General features: G+C 31.2%; 1 long non-coding RNA gene across 1 annotated transcript; it reads left to right on the plus strand.

Moving 5' to 3' along the window:
• Positions 1-5,206: 5,206 nt before the first annotated feature.
• LOC145074504 (uncharacterized) lies at positions 5,207-6,968 on the plus strand. The gene is made up of 3 exons (XR_013691874.1): positions 5,207-5,536; positions 6,085-6,154; positions 6,583-6,968. It is a non-coding gene; the product is annotated as an uncharacterized LOC145074504 (long non-coding RNA).
• Positions 6,969-7,417: the final 449 nt, after the last annotated feature.

Below are 7,417 nucleotides of genomic sequence, written 5' to 3' on the forward strand. Positions count from 1 at the left end.
TATAAGTATGACACCTTATGGTTTAAGTACAAAAACATGTATGTTGATGTATGAATGAGTGCAAATGTGTGTAATACTTAAAGACTATTATGATTCGATTGAGAGAAGACAACGTATTTAGATCTTAAAGAAGGCTTAACTCACGATGGACCATGAGATTTTGGAAGACAAAAGTTAAAGGAGGTCAGCGAAAGTGTCACCATATACTAACACTGATATTGAAAAAAAATGATGAAGACTTCATTGGCGATACTCACGAAGGAAGTACAAATTATGCAGCAAATACACCATCCAACGTCATCCTCAACAGAAAATACACGTATAGTGACGACAACTTTAATTTTCGGATTTTCTGAGAATATGTTTTTTCTCTGTTATTTTGTGTTTTAAACTAATGTGATATTATGAAAATTTTTTGAATTATTTTTTCGTATAAATGGAGTATTTAAATTTTTTATATTAATGTTATGAAAACACACCTAAACATATTTTGGATCGAAAAAAGACCAAAATCGGCTGGTATTTAAGTTAAATATTCATGCACGGTCCGACGACCAAAAAAGACTATTTGTGAACTGGTCTACACCAAACCAATACTAATGATTGTCCTAGATTGGTTCCCCAAAGATAAGAAAAAAATTAGACCGGTGTGAGACCAATATAAGACTAATTTTCTTCTTATCTAGTTAAAACTAAAGGTCCAAATTGATTTTTTTTTTTAAATTAACATTGGTTTTCCTTTTTTCTGTAGTGTTCAAAACCGCCTTGAAGCAAAACCAATTCGAATCAAACATGATTTCTTGGTAAAAAAATTCAAACCCATATGGTTATGGGTGAATTCAGTTTGCAAAACCTATGTTTTGCCAATTTTAACATTTGTTTAACTTAATTTCAACACCAAAATCTAATAATACAATGTGCTTAATTTGCGGTACAATAACAACAATTTTGGCCATTCAAGATCGTTTAGTATTCAATATAACATTTGTCTAGTTGTAGTATTTAGAAAAGTGTTTTTTGGTCATTCAAGATCATACAAGGGTGAAAACTAGTATTGGGAAACCTCTAATACCTTGTATTAACAACAATTTGAAGAAATAATTAACAAAAATTATATTTTTCTACTCTATGGAAATCAAATTGTTTAAGGTCTAAAACTTGTTTGCACCCGATTCCAACATTCCATATGGTAAACTAACCCCAAACTGCATGATGAGTTTCAAACTAGTTTCTCAATATCATGACTCGTCGTTTCTCAACAAAAACTTGGTTATCTATGATGGGTTTGAGCCATAAGAACTTTCCTATGTGCACATGCAAACCCTAATGCTTGGATCTAGGTTTCTCTAATTGAACATGCAATGTATCCAAGACTTATATTGATAGATCTAGTGTAAACATTCAAATCATAACATATGAAATCAGATCTAAAGGAATACCTTGGGTTGCTTGCTTGAATCTTCTTGTCTTTGGAGCTTAGAGTCACAATTGTAACTCCTCTAATGGCTTACAAACACCAACTAGCAAGAGGATGATAATAGAGAGAGAGAGGAGGATGAGAAAATCGGCTCTAGGGTTTCTTGAGATGCAAGAGTGCGGATTTCCTCCACCCAAAGGGTCTATATATACTATTGGCTACTAGGGTTACACCTTAAACCCTAATTGAATTACTTAGGCCCTAAGCAATCCAATAATCCCTATAGACTAGGCCTTGGACGATTTCTAGGCTCTTCCAACCCCTAAAATCGTCCACCCTCTCATCCATACGGATCTATAGCCCAAAATCCAAGTATCACACATTTGACAGTTTATGCCCCTTTATTTAATTAATCTCTTTAAGTCACCAAATTAATTCCTAATTAATTTATGACTTATATTAATCAAATAACAATATTATTATTCCTTATATTATTCTCATAATATATTAATAATATTTCTTCTCTCATTATAAATCATCTTGTCAAGTTGCTATGGTGAAGGCAACCCAAAAGGACCATGCTCAACCGGGTCAAATATTTGCCAAATATAGTTATAGCCTTAGACACTATTCCAACAATCTACACCTTCAACGAATTGTCATCAAAATTTGATTACCTTTCTATCCACATTAAACATATATACCCTTACCCTACATTCTTGAATACCAACTCTATGATTATCCTTGAAGAATAGAGAATAAACCATGCTCTTTATCTCCATGTATCACATCTAACCACTCAACCTCTCTTATGGTCTTGGAAACCGAGAATTCGAGTACTATCCATCAATCCCAATGTATGCAAGGTTGCCAAGGTGTATAGCTAGAGACAAAATTGATGCAACTATTGATAGCAATCGGCCAGAAAACCGACAATAAAAACAATTGTTGTTGCATTAGAATTTGTTAACACCAAAATTAAGGTAGGGGTGGACCTTATCCTCTTGACGTATCTCGTTATGTGTTATCTGTAGCTACATCGTTGGCACTAATAATGGCTCCAAGTTCCTATTCGACTTTTAAAGATGGATTTTCAATCGCGAGGAGGTCATACACTCAACGACAAGTAGTATGACTTCATATCTAAGTACATTTTTGTGTTGATTAGATGAATGGAGTATAATGATTGGTGCGATTTTTCATGAGAAGATCCATGATATCCCTAAACTTTCTCACCTAAATTAAAAATTGAAAAATATTCAACTCTTTGTTGTCATCCTCAAAGACTACTGCACTTGTTCAAACTTTCATCTTTAATATTTTCATCTGCCAAGGATTTAACATGGGTTATCACACACTCAACCTTTTTTTTTCTTTCATATTCTTCTTGGCATATCACATTCATATTAACTTATGTGTCATAGCATAATCTCACGAGCTTATCCAAAATTGTAGCTGACCTTAGAGTTGATGTCATGTTCAAGATAAGGATATTAGCACACATAGACCAATATCAACCCCTCCTCTCGAACCAAAGTTTCATCATCTTCCACAACTAAAGAAACAAGAACAAAGTTAAATACTACTAAGGGCGTGTTTGGCACGGAGCTTTTGGAAGCGTTTGGGAGCTTTTAGCTTTTGACAAAATGGTCTAGTTTAAACAAAAAGCTTCGTTTGGCAATACGATCGTTTAGCTTTTAGTTTAAACAAAACGCTCCAAATCTTAAAGCTACTTCATATAGCATTTAACAAAACGCTACTGAGCTTTTGAAATCAATTTCCATAATTACCCTTAAAAATATATTTATATATTTATTTATTTTAATCAGTTGTTCTTTTATGTAAATTTATATATTTCAAAAGCTTCCAACTACTTTTGCCAAACACTAATATAACAAATAAAAACTACAGCTTCCCGCTACACACTATCCGCTAACCGTTTCCAGCTAACAGTTACTTTTGTCAAACACGCCCTAATTCAAAAATTAAAGTTATTTTTTCAAGAAAAAATGTGTTTACTTTTCTAAAGAATATCTTATAAGTTCAAATGCCATGATTATGTACATAATCGGCAGATTTTTGACAAACAAGTAATGTAACATAAAACATAACTTGACTTGTTACAAACCATTTCGCAAAATATCTATACATCGATAAATAACTCTACAAGTAAATTACAAGATGATAACAATATCAAACTAAAGTATATAGCAAGAGCATATTTTGGTTGTATAAATCATCATATTATTAGCAATCAAGTAACAAACCAAAACACTCAAGTTTATAGTAATAGCATATTTTGATTGTTTTAGCAATCATCTCTTTATTTTGTATCAACTACAATTATTTTTATACACAAAATATGATATCTATAATTTCAATAATTATTTCAAATGTAATTAAACAAATGAAGATTGGAACTACAACTAAAAATCGACAATATATGATAAGCATGTTTGTTGATATCTATTAGAGCTTATGATCCTATAAACATCAATATATGATAAGCATGTTTGTTGATATCTATTAGAGCTTATGATCATATGATCTATTCTAAAACAAGACATATATTATGATTTTAGGATCTCGACTAGTATCATAAGATCATATCTCACTTTAATCCCACATTCGTATATTATTTTCTATAGTCGGTTTATAATCTTTAAATCCTAGAAAATTCGTCATTTGTTTTTAAAAAAACTCACATAGAACTTAAAAAATATTATTTCAACTTGAACGTAAAAAATTGTGCATTCAACTCAATAATCACACTTCTCTTTCTGCTTAAGATACATATTCTTCATAATTGTTGTCCTTTGAATCTACAAATTCTACACCCATTATTATTGATTAAAGATTTAATGTTGATTTCATTGATGTTTTAATCAACATAATGGTACCACACAAACAAAATTCAAAATAAATTTATCTTGATAGGATCTTGTGATCTCAATATGAATTTTATAAAGCATAAAACAAATATAATCACGAACTTCTGATGTTCCAAAACCATTTAATTTCATTTCTGCGGATTAAAAAACCTAATCATTCAAATGTAAAAATCTTCATATCCAAATGATCAAAGTTAATTATTACAATATTACAACATACAGTTTGTTTATATCTCACTAATAAAAGGAACCTTTTACCTTTTTAGATCGATAACAGAAAATATAAAATATACATTGGGTGCTATTTTTTCTAAAGTAAAAAATCTTTTTAAATTTAAAGCAATATGTTTGTTATCAATTTTAATTTTGAGAAAAGGTCCACATGTGGGGGCCAAAACTGCAAAATCTAATAATTAGGGAGCATGAAATGACAAGTTATAAGAGTTGCAGGGGTGTAAGGTCCACACTGATCCAATTCAAATGACCGGCCTTGTTTGTCACCATCACTTTATAGTTTTATACTTATTTAAGCCTCATTTATTACGGTTCAGATTATTTTTCCATATCGTTTACCTCGTTTCTTACTATTCTTTATTAAAAATAATAGTAATAATAAAAATAAAAAGAAAAAATTTCACATATACCCTTGCAAACATTAAGAATTTCGTATATATCCTTTCAAAGTTCGAAATTACCTATATATCCTTCTTAACATATTAAATTCTCATATATATCCAATCCTATAATTTAATGAAATATTAATCAAATTACTATCAAAAAATATATTTAAAAATGATAAATACAAATAAATTTACCAAAATACCCTTTACATATTATATTCAAATTAAATGTCATTCTTTTTTTTTTCTAGAAATCGTAAATCAATAAACAAAAATGATTCCCTGAACCTCGATCAATCCATCCCAGATTGACCTTTCTCCTCCCCAAAAAATCGAGCTCATCTCCCCTTCCTCCTATCTTCCGGTCTCCCTCACAGCGTCACCCTCTTCCCTTTTAACCTTCTTCCCTCTTAGCTCTCTACCGGCTACCACCACCGGCAAGCTACATTGCCGTCCTTCACGCCCTGAAAATTCCTAACCATGTTCTTCACGACAGAAAAATCTTCATCCACACATCCCCCCTCCTCTTATCACCGATGACCATCAATTGAAGTGTCAATCCTCAATTTCAAGTATGTGGGAGCATCAATCCTCAATTTCAAGTATAAGTAAGTATTGAATTCATGTCTAATTTTGTATGTGTTATTCGCTTATTAATTAGGGATTCGTTGTGAATAAGCTAATGTGTATAGATTAGATTGCTTATTATTGAATACGCCGACACACCGATTTATGATTTTGATAAGCCGATATTTGGAATGTCGAAAGCGACTTTGAATTCTTCTGATTCACTGAACCATATTACACACCGGTGTTCAATTTTTTATTCGGAGTATTATAATTGGGTATATAATACTCCATTTGAAATCATCTTCTACAACGTTTGTTTGTGTAGTCCGTACCACTATTTCAATTTGTGATTTCTACAAAGTCTCTACGTACCACTCTAGCACTAACATGTACATATACCTACAAATACATACTAAATTCCATCATCCAAATCTGTTCTACATTCCTATTCTTCTCCTTTGCCATTCTTCTTATTCTTCTTCAGTTTTTGTTCTATTTTTATTTCACATGATTAAAATTTAGAAGAAATATTGTTGGCCAAATCTTTGACTTTTTCTATGTTTTTCGTCTTGATGTTGACTTACAGAAGCAAAAAAACAAGTGATGGATGCAAATGAGAGATTGGATGGCCAATTTAGTCCCCATTTTCATTCAAAGTACACATGGTTCATATATTCTTTTCCATCTTCAATTTGATGTAGTTACAATATAGATGTTTATTATTAGATTACTTGAATAATTATGCAAAATCTTCAGAAAATTATATTGATTTTTTGTCAAATATCTTATAAAAAGGTCGTGTGGACCCAAATCAATACTATCAGTTTCCATAAAACTATTTTTGGAAGGGAATATATGTTTTCTGCTAGTAAGTTAACGAGTATCTACACTTCCCATGAATGCAAATATGATTATGCATCAAAGCATGGAGCCAAAGATGGTCTTTTTATCCTTATACTTGTATGGTTGGTCCATATTGTAACAAAAAGTAAGAAATTAAAAATACACTTATAATATTGTTTTATTGTTACAATGATATGGCTTATCGATAGTGCAGATACTAATATTTTTTTCTTATGTTTAGTGAGACTAAATGAATCATTATACGGTGTTAAGAGTTTTGGATAAATATATTTGTCGACGAAGGAATGGTGGACACCTTATATTGTTTTGGGTCGTGAGAACATCAAATATCCAAATGCAAATTGGAAATCAAAGAGCTCTGGTAACAAGGTGGAAAATGAGGTTGACTTATCACTAAGATCTCATCTACATGAAATTCTGGTAGAAAGAGAGCTAATGAAGCCAACCCCAAAATTAAAGTAAAAAAATTAGTAGGGTGTTATTTCTTTAGGAATTAGGAAGTTGTCTCATAAGTGGAGTGTTATTTTGGTGGTGTTGTTGTTGTCTTGTCAAAGTAAAGTGTTATTGTTTTAGAATTTTATTTTGTTTATATTGTAACTTTCCCAGCATCATATCATGCTGATTTTTCTATTTAATGCATTTGGTAACATGTTGGATATGTTGCTTTTGCAAAAATACATTACATAACTGTTCGTATGGCATAATATCGTTACAAAATGCTCCTTGTGGAAGAAATACATTATAGAAACAATCCCTATGGCTGAAAATACATTATAGAAACAGTCACTATTGCAGAAATAGTCCCTATGTCATAATATCCTTACAAAATGGTCCTTGTGGTAGAATTACATTACAGAAACAGTCCCTGTTGCAGAAATACATTACATTATCAGTCCCTATGGCATAATATCTTCACAAAATGGTCCTTATGCCCAATAACAATTACATACTTGGTCCATGTTTCATAAAAACATTTAAAAATGGTCCTTGTGCACAAAAATATTACAGATTTGGTCCATGTTCCAGAAAAAAAAAAAACATTACACATATGGTCC

This window comes from Lactuca serriola, chromosome 9 (genome assembly GCF_051521515.1).
Source record: "Lactuca serriola cultivar US96UC23 chromosome 9, Lser_US96UC23_V15, whole genome shotgun sequence".
Classification (NCBI taxonomy): Eukaryota; Viridiplantae; Streptophyta; class Magnoliopsida; order Asterales; family Asteraceae; genus Lactuca; species Lactuca serriola.